The following is a 16,775-nucleotide window of genomic DNA, read 5'->3' as shown; positions in this document are numbered from 1 at the left end:
GTTTTTAATAATCAATCTGAGTAAGAAAATTTCCTCTGATATGATAAGTTGAATTATATGATATTCAGATTGTTCGGCATGAAGAGGATTCAATCGAAGTGAATATTGACATATCCAAACTGAACTTGCAGCGCTCATCAATGATTGAGCAGGTATTTATATGGAAATCCAGATGTTGGGATGCCGCATTGCTGAGTATGTTCTATCAAACTTTCTCAAAAGAAGTATCTGCATTTTCTAGGGGAACAAGTGTCAAGCATATACAAACTAGAATTCTATCAGAAGGGCTGTTTATTTTACTTAGCATTTAACTTTCAAGGAACTCAGTCTTTTGTTATTTTTACAGGGCTTATTTGAGGAGTCCGAAAGGTCAAATGGCGTGGAATGTGGGTTGTCAAAAAAGTAATCAGAAGGCATTCAAATAATATGTTATTACTTTAATGATTTTGAAAGGCTTTCTGGATAAATTCTTCATTTAACTTTTTTTCATTATACTTGCAACAGGGTGTTTTCTGCAAAGGTTAATACTTTACTGAGGGAACTTCGAAATCCATATAATTTATAGTTTCTTGGATCAGTTGTGCATGGTGATGATATGATCTTGATCACAGAGTATTTGACGAAAGTATGTTGTTTTGTTCCATTAATTGTATTGACAGAAACAGTTCAGAAGTTTTCATTGTAGGAGGGCCCTCAATAATAATTTAGTTAGACATCATGCAGATATAAGTGCATTTGGTAGCCATGCCTCTTCCATTCCTGTAATATCTGGATATTACTTGCCAAAGCACTATCACCTAGTATTTCTGGATGCTAACAGTTATGGAACTTATGACTCTGTATTGAATTTAGTGATGGAGATACAAAAAAATGCAAGATGTAGACTGTTTACTATTGTTTTTTGGAATGTTTAATGTTGTGTGAGCCAAGAAAAATATTTGGCCCTTTTATGCTTTTCTCTTTAGTGTCTAGAGTAGATGTGTGCTGATGAAGAAGTTGCTCTACTATTGTCATTTAATTTTTACTTAAAGTGCTGAAAATGTGTGCATGTTTGAGGGTAGTGTTTGTTGACACCTAGTTTTCACCTCATAAGACGCGTATTTTAATTTTCAAATTTTCCGAGTCAATGACGGAGTAAGGATAGTTCCTTTCAATTTTAAAATTTTAAAAATCTCGAGAAAATTGCAAAAATGACGTCTAATTACTACTTTCTGAAAAATTGACAAATATAAGAAATACGAGTTATCTACTTTCATCCCGCTCCATCTAGTCTGGGAAAATTGTTAATTTAGACGACATATGAATTACAGCTCATTTTGACCGCATTTTTCACATTTTTAAATAGTGCCCGGAACTATGTCAATATTGAGCTTGTTTTAAAGATAATTTTTCAAATTTGCGAGTTTTGAATTTTAACTTGCCTAAATAACTATTTTACTTAGTGATATATGTACTTATAATATATAGTTCATTATTATTAAAATAGGACAGGGTCCTTTTGGTTATTTTTAAAAGTAGAGGGGTTTTAAGTTTTTAAAAAAATAAAGGGTGTGAAGTTCCACAACTCTTATTCTTCACAACCCGCACCCCTCGTCTCTCTTTGAGGCGATTTTCGCGATTCTAGGGTTTCATCTCACTGTGCTTAATTCATGACGATTTAGGGTCGTTTTTGGCCAGATTCTTGAGGGGTTTTACACTTAATCATGATTACTCGTGATTTCCAGGTTTATTTCCCTTCAAATTTCATTATTTCATACTTAATTGAAGGGTAATTAGGTTGTTACTCGGGTTCTTTAAGTATTAAGGTTGCCATGGGCGGGGCCTCGAGCCCTTAGCCATCTTGTGCACGTTAATACACATAGTAAAGAATTTAGGGGAAATTTCCTAGATGCTTCACAATTTGGGGATTTTATCCCCATTGTACTATTTGGTACAATTGTACCGTTGGAATAGTACATTATGGGCTGTATTCGTACTATCTTAAATTTTCTGATTTTTATTGGATTTCTTTGTAGATTTTAGGTACAATTGGTGGTGATTTTTGTTGTCTTATGTGTGAAAATTTCGAATTCTGATATAGAGTACAAAATTTTGGGGTTTTGGGGGGAACATTTGGGTGAGGTGTCCATTTTATTCCTAGGATTCCCTAAGTGTGTTAAGTCTATAAATAGAAAGAAAAGAGAATGAGAGAGGAAGGACTTTTTTTTCCGAAAAAATCAAGAGCATAAACTGAAAATCTAAGTGCTATACAAAAATGTACACTATATACATTATATATATAAAACAGTCAACAAAATACTATATATATATATATATATATATATATATATATATATATATATAAGTATTCACTCAATATATAGATACATATATAAGAAGAAAATATAAGAAAAGGGATTTTTGAAGATCAAAAGGAGTTTAGATTACTTGAAGGTGAATTTCAATCCCCTTTGGTCTTTAGGTTGCCCCTACAAAAGGTAAATCCTTTTCTAAACCTTTACTTTTATTTTCAGTTTTTGAATATTTACTATTCTAGCTTATTTATTATGTAAAGTGTTATAAACTGTCAATTTCTTACTTACAATGATGATTCTGTCCATGTTTTGATTATTTAAGATATAAGGAATGAATTAAAAGTGGGCTTATTATAACTAAATAGGTGTTATAACTTGTTAGGTTTAAAAATGAGAAGAAATAGGTTTAAAAGGGGGGTATAGTCTCAGTTCTGTGTTTTATTTTTGAAATTTGGATGTTTGAGACCTTTTCAATGAAACAGTACCAAATAGTAACTATTTTAGTTAGATTGAAGTTATTTTTAATACCCTGAAATGAATTTTGTGATATTGGACTTTGCTTGGCCTTAACTTAGCCAAATGTGATCTTTATTAGCCATCTTGATTCATTTTAGTGATATATTTGCTCCATGTGTGAAAACTGTCTCAACTTAATGAGATTCTGCCTTCAAAATGAATGTTGAAATTATTTGTTAAGGTTAAATGAATTTCTTGTGAACACTGTCTAATATCTTGAATATATTTGGTTCTGAGACTTAGAGTTTAACATCTTGTTGCTATTTTTAAACTGTTAAAATATGACCTGAAACTTGCTAAGTGTCTTCTATAACTTGGTTTATGACTGGTGTATTTACATTTTGTGTGAAGATGGTCTTAGTCATACTAAGAAATGGATTTGTAGTTTAAGCTCTGGAAGTTGCTTAAGTATCATCACTGTTTTGAAAAGTAGAAACTGAATGAGTTTTATAACTTGTTAACTTGACTAAGTGGTTCAGTAAATGCTCTAATATATAGTTTGAAAGATGTTGAAATCAAAAGTTGTCAATATGAAAGTTAATGAGTACATTGAGACCTTTTTTTTTAATAAAAAATGGAGTCTACTTAGCTTTATATGCTTATGCGTGCTATTTGAAATTTTTGGGTTTGAAGTAGCAAAACAAAGTAAAAATGTTCTTTCATTTTGACACTTACTCCAATTTTTGAACCACTTAAGCCATGTAAGGGTTAAAATGAACCAGTTTATAGAAAATAAGCAACACAGGCTAGGTTGAGTATTATAATTGTTATACATTTTCAGAATTTCCAAAAAATGATTTTGTTTCCTATGTGTGATTTGAGTGAACAATCTGTTTTATTTCCATGATCTAGTCTTTCCTTAAAGCTGCTTAGTTAACCACTTATTTCAAAAAATGATTTGTTTCCTTTTCTCTGAATCTATCTAGTTGAACTTTTAAGAATAAGAAAATGGCTTCAAAAGGTGTGAAGTTTTATTGAAAGTCAATTCTGTGTCCTTTTTACCTAAAAATGATTCAAAAAATATAAACTTGTCAAATCTATTTTGGTACAGTCTCCTATGTGTGTTTACCTCCTAGTGTGTTTCTATGACTTAGAATAGGGATCATGCACCCTTGAATTTCTTTCCTTGAGATTTGCTGAAAACTGGCATTAGTTTCTTGTAAGAACTGTGTGAATATGTGATTTAAAGTGGAAAATTTACCTTGAAATTCATTAGTTGAACCAAACTGCTTGCTTAAGTGTTATATGGGGTCATGATGATCCATTTTAATTTAGAACTTGCTCTTGGATGTCGCTATTCTTTTCAGTTTACAGTTTCACATTTCCATGAACTTGTCTATAAAATTTGAACATGTTATTTGCCAAACATGACCTTTAGGAAAAAGAAAAAGGACTCCTGTGCATATGATTTACTTAAACTGTCTATGTGTTGCTTGTCATTACTTCTACTTGGATGCCTTTGTCTCATTTGAGTTTGAAAACCTACATTATGATCAAAACAACTAAGAATGAAGACTTGGTATTTGAACTAGAAATTTTGAAAAGGTAAACTGTAAATTTTGAAGATAAGAAACTGTTTCTTTGTCTTGTTAATTAGCTTGGCACTGCCTCATTCTACCTAGTGTGATCAACTAGTTTTGAGCCTCTTTGTGATCTTATGCATTTCTTGGACTCTATTTGAACTTGACATGATCATGTTGAAGGAAAACCTGCAAGAACACAAATATATCTCTGTTTCTTTCTTTGTTGTATATTGGTAGGGCATTCATAATAACTGAGGGTTGTTGTTAATTTTCCTACATAATATTTGTCCAAAACTGCCTTAACTGGTAAAATTGACTGACTTGAGTTTACAATAAGTGGTTGTGCATAATTGAACTTTGAAAACAAGTTGAAATCTCTAGTTTGAAATTATAAAGGCTTGTGTGCTTGTCATCTCAGAATCTTTCAAATTAAGCCAAGGTAAACTGAAAATCTTGTTTGCAACTGTGCTCATGAAAACTGTGTATTAATCCCCTCAAACTGGAATTTGAAAATCTCTATTTGACTAAGAGTTGCTCTCATTTTAGACTAGGTTAATCATGAGCTCTTTGAATTCAAAAACTGCTTGATGCATTGAGTTTTGGATGCTGATTTGCTTAGCTTAACCTATAGATCTTTTGCTATTTGTTTTACTAAAATATTGCTTGATTTACTTGCCTAAAACTTGTCATTTGAGAAGGTAAACTTGCTTACCTATTAGTTTGTTCCATTGCTGGGTTCTGAGTATTTTCTGGGAGTTTGATGTTATTTCTGGGTAGTTTTGATAAGTTATTTTGAAGGAGAAATATGGGGAACATATAGTGTATATGGAGGGTATGCCCTCCTAAGGGGTTTTGCTCTCCATAGATAGGTATATCACCTACTATATCTTGAATATCACTGTCCTACACTTACAAAAATTCATGTTTGCTTTAGAGTTTGGGCCTGGGCATCGGTTGAACTGAGATTCATTTTAAAATTTGTCCCTTTTTGCATAAATGTCCCCTTCCCTTGATAGTTAGTAATTATGAGCCTGGCCCAATTGTTTTGTAATTTAATTTTTGGCCATGTAATTTAATTTATGTCCCTAAGATTGAGTACTAATGTATTGTATACCTTTTATTTGTAAACCCCCCTATCCGTTGGTGGGTCCAACGAGGCCTATCAACTCCATTAGATCGAGTCGACTTCAACCATGGACGAGCTAAGCATTGGAGCCGATTTGGAGCGGAATAAATTTAAATTGCATTATTTTTCTGTTGGGTTTGGTAGGCCTAACCCCTTCACTTGATATTATTTATTTGACAATATATGCTTATTGGAACCCTTTAAAAATTGTCACAAATTTGGAGTTGCCAAAAAATTATTTCTAAGTTATAAAAACTGATTTTGATAAAAAATCGACGTGTAAAAAAATGATTTTGGGACAGAAACTACTTTATGGATAAAAATGGACATTGTTTTTTAAACGTAAACTATGATGTTGGACAAAAAAGGACTTGACAAATTTTAAGGACATTGAGACAAATTGGGACCGTACATATGGACAATTAATTTGGACTAAAAAACAAAAAATCTAAAAATGTAAAAAATGGTAAACATATGGACAATAATAGTATGCCAAAGAGATTTTTATAAAACTTAAAACTAAAAACTTTTTTTCTAAAAAAACTCTGGTGGGCTTACGTGGTGTTCTACTTTGGTTAACGCCTTCGGGTTTTAACCTAGGTGTTCTAGTCCGAAACTCAAAACGCCCAATTTTGGGCAAAACTCTACCATTTTTTATTTCTTGAAAAAGAGTAGTTTTTGCATAAATGACTAGCCTTTATTTGCGGAAATATAAAACAAAAGTAGTTTTTATCAAAAACAATTTATATCTACAAGGCATACTATTAGAACCCGTAGGTCAACCGTATTTTACGAATCCTTTATATCGGGGTGCCTAACACCTTCCCCGGGGGATCACAAGAACCCTTACCCAAACTTTGGTATAGATTGGTTTCTTTTAAAACTTAGCCGTTTAAATGAACCCTTTTCGAACTGGTTTTTCCAACTTACCTATAAGTTAGGTGGCGCCTCTAAAAACAATGTCCATTTAGAGCGCCATCCACGTAGAAATATATTTTTCCTTTTTCCCGATACGATTGACAACCATACTTTCCCGGGACACTTTCCTTTTTAAATGAGGCAAGTGCAAATACGAATCGAAAAAAATAGAACCGCTACAATGTTGTTGTTATGTCATCTCATTGTTCTGAGTCAACTTTAAGTGCTTATGCTGGGTTCAAGGATAGAAAAGGTGAGAACTTGTACTCATTCCCTGATGGGAGTTTGTATCCTCTATCCTTTCTTTTCCCCTTTTCTGCAATAAGGAACAACGAGAGTGTTGTTGCTTCTATAATAGTTATATGAGGCACGATAATCAAATTTTACACCTTCTACTCCCTCTTTTCGGTCAAATGAAAGGCTGCAACTAAGCCAAATTGTAAAGTGAAGGTTAGAAGGTTATATTATTTGTGCTTATGTTGGCAGGTTTGATTCAGATAATACTTTTAATTTATTTTGAAATTAGGGGTCGGGTCTAGCTTATTAGACTCACTATTAATCTTAATACAGTGATGATTTTAGGAAATCTTTACACGATGAAATTCTTGAGTACGAGTAAGATGTATGCCGTGAGATTGATTTTTCTAATACTACTTCTGTACACAAAATATTGAGAATGTTGAGATAAATCAATATTGAGAATGCAATTATATCATGGAACAAATGCTACAATTTGAAGTTCTTGAGATATATTAACAACGTCAAATTTTATTACTTTAGAATGTTCTCAATTAATATCTTTATTTTTCCCATCATTTTTAATATTCAAATTCGTAAGCTTAATGAGGTCATTTATGACCGCGCTTCACGCGGGTAAATTAACCAGTTCTATATAATTGCTAGACCAAACAGTTACTAGGGAAAAATTGTAGGCTGTAGCAGCTTACGGATGAATTATACATAAATAAGGTGAATGGAATTTAATGAAATCCTATTAAACTCTACATGGAGTAATTGCTTTACTTTTTCCGTTGCAAAACTTTTTGGTTTCCTCCAGCTAACAAATTAAAACTAATGATGAATTATCTTACCTGATATGTTTAAATTCTGCTCATTAATTAATCATACTTTAAATGGACATTTATAAGAATATGCCTAACCCTCACCATTGAAAAAAACAATAGAGAATAATTGCAAGTATGTAAAGTTTTCCTTCTGCCTTCTTCCATGGCGGCCTCTCCTTCGTAAGTCGTTTTCTTATCTCCACATTATATTCCCATTCACGTGTATCTCTAATCTATCTTCCCGTTAGTTATTTAATTATTCACAATCTATCTCCTATTTTTTTTTTTTTCCATTTTCCCCATTTTTAACTTGAATTTTTCAGGCGAAGTAATGCAGAAGAACATGTGAATCAAAGTTGATGTAAGCAGGTACAAACTTTTCCATGTTCACAGCTCTTTACTTTTGTTACGCATGAATCTTGTTGAAAAACTTAAATCACGATCGGAAGTTTATGTATGAAAAAACGAATTACTATAACTTCTTTTCACATTTAGAATTACTTCTCTTTATACTAGTATTACATTCTGTGAGAGTTTGGAAGTACCAAAATTTGGCATGCACCAAAGATCCTTTGGGGTCAAATAAATTGTTATTTTCAAATCACTTCGACAATGATCTTTTTCTTTTTTTCTTCTCTTTTTAGGTTCTAAATATGATGCATTTCTCAAAACAATTAATAAGCTCAGTTTCACTTGCACTGTACAGTGGATCAGTGGCGGAGTCAAAAATTCTACTAAGGGGTTTCAAAAATATAAAAATGTACAAACATGAAGAAGCTAAGGAAGTTCAACGTCTACTATATATACATAAAAATAATTTTAACCTTGTATATACAGTGTAATTTTTCACCGAAGGAGGTTCGGATGAACCCCTTGGCCTAACCTAGCTCCGTCCCTGCAGCGGACATGTAAAAGAATGCATCCATCACGTTTCTCAGGATTTAGACCCTACAAATGGGTTTTATAATGGCACAAGAATGATATGTAAAGACTTTCACAACGTCTTATATATGCTGAAATAATGATCGGCTATTGTGCAACCAAGACTATGTTTATTCTAAAAATACAATTATCATCCCTTGAAAATGAAGACTATCCTTTCAAATACATTCAGAAGTAATTTATAAGACATCTTTGCTTTGCAATGATAACAGATAAAGCAGTGCGCCTAACAATTCCTAACATTGGCTTGTAGATATTTGTTTTCTGACGGGATGGCTGAACATTATACTTTCAATTAATATTGAAGTTAAACGTATTTCTTCAATTAATGAGAAGTTGAAACATATTTCTTCACTTAATGAGAAGTTGAAAGGAATCCAATTAAGTAATTGAGGAACATGAAAAAGTTTTTACCACTAAACCTTGAAGCCTACACTATATAAACATACTTTTGATTAGTCATTCAGCATATGCTTCCGTCGGTATGTGAGTACAATCCCTTACAATTTCCAGCTACATTCTCATTAAGTCTAGATTAAGTTAAGATTTTTAATGTTTGATTTGCTCGATCCATTTGAGTGATAATATTCGGGTTTTTTATAGGTGCAAGAAATGGCCGGAACGGTAGATTCTGTTATACATATATTGTGGTGCGGAATGATGATCAACTCTCTTTGCTCCTAAACGCTGTGATTGAACTATTTTATAACCATCTATCAGAAGTGGTTAAAAAAACTAGACATGATAGTTAGGCTGTGATGGTTCATTCCTACAGGAATAAATTCTGCTTATTTTAATTCTATAGTACTACTGAAATTACAGTTATTTGCTAGCAAAATATATTGAATTATCTGTGTTGAGTCTTTTCCTAATCTTGAGTTTATTAATTATTGCTTTTAAAGAAAAATCCTTGAGGAACAGGATCCTGATGAATGATAAAAATATCTATGCTTCCTAAGTACATTTTTTGAGTAATTAACCATGGTTGAAAAGAGGAGAGTACTTAACCATGCTCTCAGAAAGGATCCGACAGAAGTTAAATGAGAATAAGGAAATTGTGATAATATCATTTTGGAAAGCATAAACAGAAATTGAATTTGGATATATAGAATTCGAGTTTTGTTACTTGCTATAACAACTTACCTACCAAAATGTTGTCTTAAAAATTGAAAATAAAACATGTTTGAGAAAAAGCCGCTTTCCTACTGAATTAAGAGGCTGTCAGAAAAAGCTTCAGCTTCATTAGGTTTGTACCTGATGTAACTCTCGACACAGTTTTCAATTCCAATTCATTTTGTTACGTTTTTTTTTTTTGTTGTATATGACCATGAGTGTTGCAATGGTGACAGTGGTGTCACAAGCACGAGCATTGAGATATTTTTATTTTATTTGTCATATTTCATATTGGCTTATTTGTCATTGACCTAGAAAAGGCTTACGACAAAGTCCCAAGAGAAATCCTATGGAGATGCTTGGAGGCTAAAGGTGTACCTGTGGCGTACATTAGGGTGATCAAGGACATGTATGAGGGAGCCAAAACCAGGGTAAGGACAGTAGGAGGAGACTTAGAGCACTTTCCAGTTGTGATGGGGTTGCATCAAGGATCAGCTCTTAGTCCGTTCTTATTTGCCTTGGTGATGGATGGATTGACGCGGCAAATTCAAGGTGAGGTGCCATGGTGTATGCTTTTCGCGGATGACATAGTCCTGATCGATGAGACTCGTAGCGGAGTTAACGCTAAGCTGGAGGATTGGAGACAAACTCTGGAGTCTAAAGGGTTTAAGCTGAGTAGGACCAAGACAGAGTACTTAGAGTGTAAGTTTAGTGAAGCACCTCAGGAGGCCGGCTTGGAAGTGAGGCTTGGTACCCAAGTCATCCAGAAGAAAAGTAGTTTCAAGTATCTTGGGTCTATTATGCAAGGCAGCGGGGAGATTGACGATGATGTCACACATCGTATTGGGGCAGGGTGGATGAAATGGAGGCTTGCTTCCGGAGTGTTATGTGACAAGAAGGTGCCACCACAACTTAAGGGAAAGTTCTACAAAGTGGTGGTTAGACCGACTATGTTGTATGGGGCGGAGTGTTGGCCAGTTAAGGTTTCTCACGTTCAAAAGATGAAAGTTGCTGAGATGAGAATGTTGAGATGGATGTGTGGCCACACCAGGAGTGACAGGATTAGGAATGAGGATATTCGGGACAAGGTGGGAGTGACCTCGGTGGAAGACAAGATGCGAGAAGCGAGATTGAGATGGTTTGGGCATGTGAAGAGGAGAGACACGGATGCCCCAGTGCGGAGGTGTGAGAGGTTGGCCATGGATGGTTTCAGACGAGGTAGGGGTAGGCCAAAGAAGTATTGGGGAGAGGTAATTAGACACGACATGGCGCAGTTACAGCTTACCGAGGACATGACCTTAGATAGGAGGGTTTGGAGGACCCATATTAGGGTAGAAGGCTAGTAGATAGTCTCATTACCCTGCCTTATTAATAGTCGCATTATCGTAGTATAATTTCTTGTGCTCTAATTTATGCTATTATGCTATTATCTGTTATTTCCTGTGCTTTGATTATTCTATGTTATCTGTGTCGCTTGCGTTACTTCATTTCCATATCGCTTTGAATCTCTTAGCCGTATCTGACCTCTTTTTATGTTTTTATTGAGTCGAGGGTCTCTCGGAAACAGCCATCCTACCTTGGTAGGAGTAAGGTCTGCGTACACTCTACCCTCCCCAGACCCCACGTTGTGGGATTTCACTGGGTTGTTGTTGTTGTATTTCATATTGGCTTATTTTGAGCTCAACTGTCACGTTGCTAACAAAGTATCACATTCATATATAAATACTGTACTTTATTAATTTGTCTTTTGTTACTCAATAACATGCTTCAACAATCTTATATGATTATGCAAGAGTTTGTACTAAATCACTTGAAATACACGTGCAACGCACGTGTCCAAAAACTAGTATATATATATAGATAGATAGATTGACTCATAATACCCCTAACGTTAATTTTTGTCTCAAATATACTTCTGAATAATTAAAAAAGGTTTAATTAACTCCCCCTTACACTAACGGCAGAAGCCACATAGGAACATATTGAAGAGTATATTTGGACCTTTTAAATTTCTAAAGTGCATGCTTCAAATTATTGTATTTGCTATTAAACATGTATTGTTTATCTTTCCAACAAAGAAGCGCATATTGAAGCAATTAGCAGAGCTTAAAGTGAATTTATAAAACCCCTCAGATATTAAAGAATTTAGCGGCAATTTTGGTTCCTTTAGCTGCAACTTGGACTACCCTTCATATATTATAGAAAGCGGCGGTCTAAGTGCAGTTTGCGACGGTTAGACTACCCTTACGAATATTTAGTCATTCATAGCTCCAAATGAAATTCACATTTAAAAACTTTTAAGTCTTGAAACTTGCATAGGGTGAAAATTATGGGATTCACATGAGTGTAGATCATCATTTGTTTGGTTAAGTAATTTTGAAAGCTGAGTCACTTTTTAGACAAAAAGGATAAAATAAAAGCTTGGTCTGTTAAGTCCCTCCAAGTTATGTCATAAATAAGCAATTGACCAAGTAGAGAACGAACACACTGCGACCTCACAACATAACATTGAAATAAACCGCCACAATGTCAATTCATGTATAAGCCACATTTGATAACTCATTCATGAATCATGAGCAGGCAGTCAAGGTAAAAATCTTTAAACATGTAATGGCAATGTTATTACAAAACAAAGTAATCAAAATATCTATCTAGCGATGGTCATGTTCCGAACAGACGCTAGGACCAGTCAAAATACAGTATACAGTATTATATTACTACATCAACGTTGAATTCGCTCTTTTCAATTTTAACTTCTAAGCCAAAGATCCTGATCTGCTTAAATTTATGTAGACTACTTCTGCTTTAGGTGATGCACGCAAAAATATTGATACCTCAGCGAATATCTTTAATCTTGTGTCAAGAGGTTCATCATCTAGATCACGTGTATCGATTCACATTTTCACCGTAACAACCCGATTGGTCGTTATGGTGCTAATGACCCTTTTACCCCTGTTGACCCTTTCCCAAGGTCATTGGGAGGGTTTTGGAGTGACTTTTGGAGGTTTGAGCCTTAAAGTGGAATTCGTTTGACCCGAAGTTGACTTTTGGCTAAACGGACTTCTTTCGAAATTCCGTCAATTCTGAGAGGTTTGGATGGTCATTTATGACTTGGTAGTGTGTTCGGTTCGGTTCCCAATGCAATTAGGAGCGTTTTGGAACTTGGGTTGGAAACTTGGCTTTAGGCCATTGGGGTTGACTTGGTCAAATAGACCCCCGTTGGGAAATCCGAGGCCACAGGTGAGTTCGTAGCGCATTTTTATGTGTGTTTGCATCTTTGTTTTGTATCTGTGGGGCCTCGGGTGATAGTCGGATTTCGGGTTGAGATTGGTCAAAACCAGAATTTTCTGATATCTGGTGTATCCGTTGCAGCGGCACCAGAAACCGCTGTGGCGGTCTCGCTATAGCGATGGACCGATGGCCATAGCGGACTGGGTGATTTGGTGACTAGCCTCCGCCATAGCGGTCATGCCAACCGCTATGGCTAGCTTGCAGTAAAGGTATCCTTGCCGCTATAGCGGCCTGTGGATTATTGTGATGGCTGCCATAGCGAGCCTTGTGTGTGCCATAGCGCGTGCGCCACAACGTTTCCCATGACCGCTGCAGCTGTTGAAGGGCAGAATTATTTTCTTTTTCTCAAGTTAAAACCCTTAAACCCTACCACTTCTTTTCATCACTTTCTAAGCACTCTTTGGGAGAATTGATCAACATATGGACTGAATCTTCTTGGAGGTAAGATCTATGACCCTAGACTTCATCATTTACTTTCCTAGATCCCTAATCCATGCTTAGAATCACTAGAATCAAGATAGGGAAGAGAGTCTTGTGATAAATTTCTTAAAACGGGTTTAGACTTCTAAAATGGAAATTGATGGTGAAATTGATTAGTATAACCATAGAATTTGATGAATTCCTTGTTATTAAGCTTATTTCTTCCATTATTAGTGGCTAAATTGAGGATTGAAGAATTAGGGTTCATACCCAAATTTGGGGGTTTTGCTTTAAATCTGAATTAGGCGTAATCTTGAGTTGTTTTAGCAATTGATTAGTGGGGTTGATCACCTAGATCTTGAATTGCATGTTCCATCTTTCAATTTCCCGTTTTACCCTTGTGGGCCCGTTTCCCTAAATTTCTAGGGTTAGAATTTGACCTAACTAGAATTGTAGCAATATGGGTGTCATTATTCGTGTTTTTTTAATATAAAATTTGATTATGAATAGACTTTGAGTACTTGGAGGCGCTACGAAAGGGAAAGGCCAAGTTGTGACGGTTCGTGGCTCCTATTCGGTTTTCCAGGTAGGTTACGGCTTACCGTTTGGGTTAGACTTCGGTTAGCGGATCATATGTAGAGCTAGTGATTGTTGGAGAAAGCATGTGAACCTTCGGGTATGAAGTTGAGATGGAATACTTAGGTTGGTATTATTGTTGATTATGGTTGGTCGCCTTATTGTGTTCTATTGAGTTGTTGCTTATTTGTGAGTTGTTGCTTATCTGTGAGTTGTTGGCTTGTCCCCACGTGATTGATTCTAGAGTTGATGCTTAGTGATTACTTTTGTGTCAGAAAGCATATTTATTAGGATTGTGGTTGTTGGACAGGAAAGAAAGGTTATGATATTGATATTGTGAGTGAGATTTGTGTCCATTTGTAGCACCATTGATTCTTGTTGGCATTATTATCATGCATTCACTTATTTATACATATTTTAGGATCGGGTTGCGCGCCGCAACACTTATTTGGATCGGGTTGCACATACCGCAACACTGACTGGGATCGGGTTGCACGCTCCGCAACACTGAGTATTGTATCGGGCTATGCGCCACAGCAGGTACATGGACTTAGCGGTCCCCTGTGGGTCATGACTGTCGAGGCGACGAGATATTCCGCCCGAACCATGTGTGTATCATTGCATTCATCTCATATTTACCTACGACATTGTATTGTACTTGTTGGTTGATCTTGGTGTTATGTGTACTTGATAGTGGTTCTTGAGATTGTATTTCAGACTTATAGTGGAATTTGAGGCGATTTACTAGACTTGGTGATTTGGTACTAGATAATATTTTGGCGTGTTGAGTTTTATCTGATTGTGAGCATGCCTATTTTTTCAGTCTCTTTCTTATATATATGATTTTCTAACTATTGTCGGCCTATGATGCCTACTCAGTACGTGTTGTTGTACTGATTTTACCTTGCTGCATTCTTTCTGAGTGCAGAGTTTGTGACTGAATCGACTTCTGCGCTTCGTGACCCGAGGCCGTCTGACGAGCATTCCAAGGTGAGCACTTGGATGGATTAGCTGCCCGGATGCCTCTTCTTAGCAACTTGTCTTATTTTGATATTCTGAGATAGTATTCCATTTTCAGACTTGTATTCATATTCAGACTTGTAGTATTTGTAGTAGTGGCTCTTGTACGGCCTTAGACTAGATTCCTTGGGATTGTCGTATTATTTTCTGCACTTATTCACTTATCATTATTATTATCTACGTTTGAGACTTATATTTAGTTGTCTTGATTACTTTATCGTGGTTAATGAATGATTTGGGAAAGGGTTCGCCTACCGGGGTTGGAAATGATAGGTGCCCGCACGTTGCCCGATTTTGGACGTGACATTCACCAACACCGGTGAGTTGGCTAACAAAAGCTTGATAAGCTGCATCTCAGGTATGGTTCCTCCAAAGCGTTCTAGCTTAATTTCCCTAAGTTGATTAAATGTCACATCTGAGAAACGTTCGAGTTCAAGGCATTCTAGAATACAATCATTCTCTTCATCTTCATAGTAAACCTAAGAAATAAAACAAGAAGTCAACTCTCAGATTATTGTGGATCAAGAATAATGAGAAGGTCCACTAAATAAGAAAGAAGAGAGTCAAAGCCCTAAGAACCTTAATTTCGAGATACTCTAAATATGGGAAGCTTCTTATCAAGCAAAGAGCATATGGGAGCTCATATGATGATTTAAACAGCATAATACCAGGCAGGTAAAGTATCTTGACACTGGTAATATCCAATGGAAGCCTTGTTGGTGTTTGATATCTTTTTCAGGAACAAACTAGGAAAAATTTATCAAAATTCAAGATTAAGTCATCACAAATGAAATTTCATCCGCTAAATTGCATAACAATGAAGTCATGAAGCAACATCTACCTCGATATTAGAAAAGGCAAGATAAGGTGCTCGAGAGAAGAACAAGACTCGAAAACCTCTGCTATGTCAAGATCATGTACATACAATTCACAACATGCCAGAGATGCTTTACTAGACGAGGGACATTCTTTAGGCAGACAGAACTTATATAGCCTGTGAAATCAAATGATCTCAGCATGGGTGCATTAATTTCAACAATGATAAACATTTCTGGGATTCTCAGAACCAACTGCTCAAGCAACGGGCAATGAGATATTAAACTTTCCATCGATTCAGAGGAAATTGTGACTCTACATATTTCCAAGGTAATTAACTTATCAAATCCTTGAAAGGCCGGCGGAGGATGTATTAAGCAGTTATGAAGAGTTAGATGCCTTAGCTGCGAACATGTGAAAACTGAAGAAGGCAAGTTGTACAGTTTACCCCTGAAAGCCGAGGAACAAGTTGTTGAATGTGATTCCTAGACAGGAAATATATGAAGTTGTCAATCTTAGGATAGGATTTTAGAAAACCAATGTCGAGGGTAAACTTAGTAACGGGTCCTTCATGAAGGGTTAAAAGCTGGTAGATAATCTTGGTAAATTTAATTGTAGGGTTTAATAAGTCCTTTTTTTTCCGAAGGGATTCATCAAGCGTCAACTCTATAAGTCTACACCAGTCATACCTCCATTTTTTCGATATGATGCTTGTCCTCACAGCATGTTTACAAGGCAGACACATCAGAATGACATCTTTTACATTATCAGGAAGGTTGCTAAGGACATCAGGCAGTAAACATCGACAATGCTTTCTTCCCTTATGAGGCATCATATATCACCAAGAACCTATAAAAAATAAGGAACAATAGGAGGTAGGGAATCTCCAAACTATATGGACGGAACTACTATTCACATTGTCAAATCAACACAAGAAGAAAAGGAGCACTTATAACAATAATCACAAAGAACCTACAGTAAATTAATAACAACATGAAGCATGGAGTCCCCAAACTATATGGACAAAATGCCTATTCGCATTGTGAAATCAACATAAGAAATAAAGGTGTATTGTAATTGAAATCATCAACTATCTCCTCTTAATATCTATGTTATACTAATAATTAACTTGACTTGAGATACCAAGTGGCGTACA

At 35.5% G+C, this 16,775-nt stretch overlaps 1 long non-coding RNA gene and 1 pseudogene across 1 annotated transcript; one reads left to right on the top strand and one right to left on the bottom strand.

Annotated features, from left to right (window-relative positions):
• The first annotated feature begins 1,586 nt into the window (after window positions 1–1,586).
• On the top strand, window positions 1,587–9,233 carry LOC132616191 (uncharacterized). The gene is made up of 3 exons (XR_009573040.1): window positions 1,587–1,724; window positions 7,765–7,810; window positions 8,987–9,233. It is a non-coding gene; the product is annotated as an uncharacterized LOC132616191 (long non-coding RNA).
• Window positions 9,234–12,252: 3,019 nt separating this feature from the next.
• LOC132616112 (F-box/FBD/LRR-repeat protein At1g13570-like) lies at window positions 12,253–16,461 on the bottom strand (annotated as a pseudogene).
• Between the last annotated feature and the right edge of the window lie 314 nt (window positions 16,462–16,775).

The sequence above is a fragment of the Lycium barbarum genome, chromosome 10, assembly GCF_019175385.1.
Source record: "Lycium barbarum isolate Lr01 chromosome 10, ASM1917538v2, whole genome shotgun sequence".
NCBI lineage: Eukaryota > Viridiplantae > Streptophyta > Magnoliopsida > Solanales > Solanaceae > Lycium > Lycium barbarum.
The sequence above is the reverse complement of the archived record's forward strand: the minus strand, read 5'-3'. Positions and strand labels throughout refer to the sequence as shown.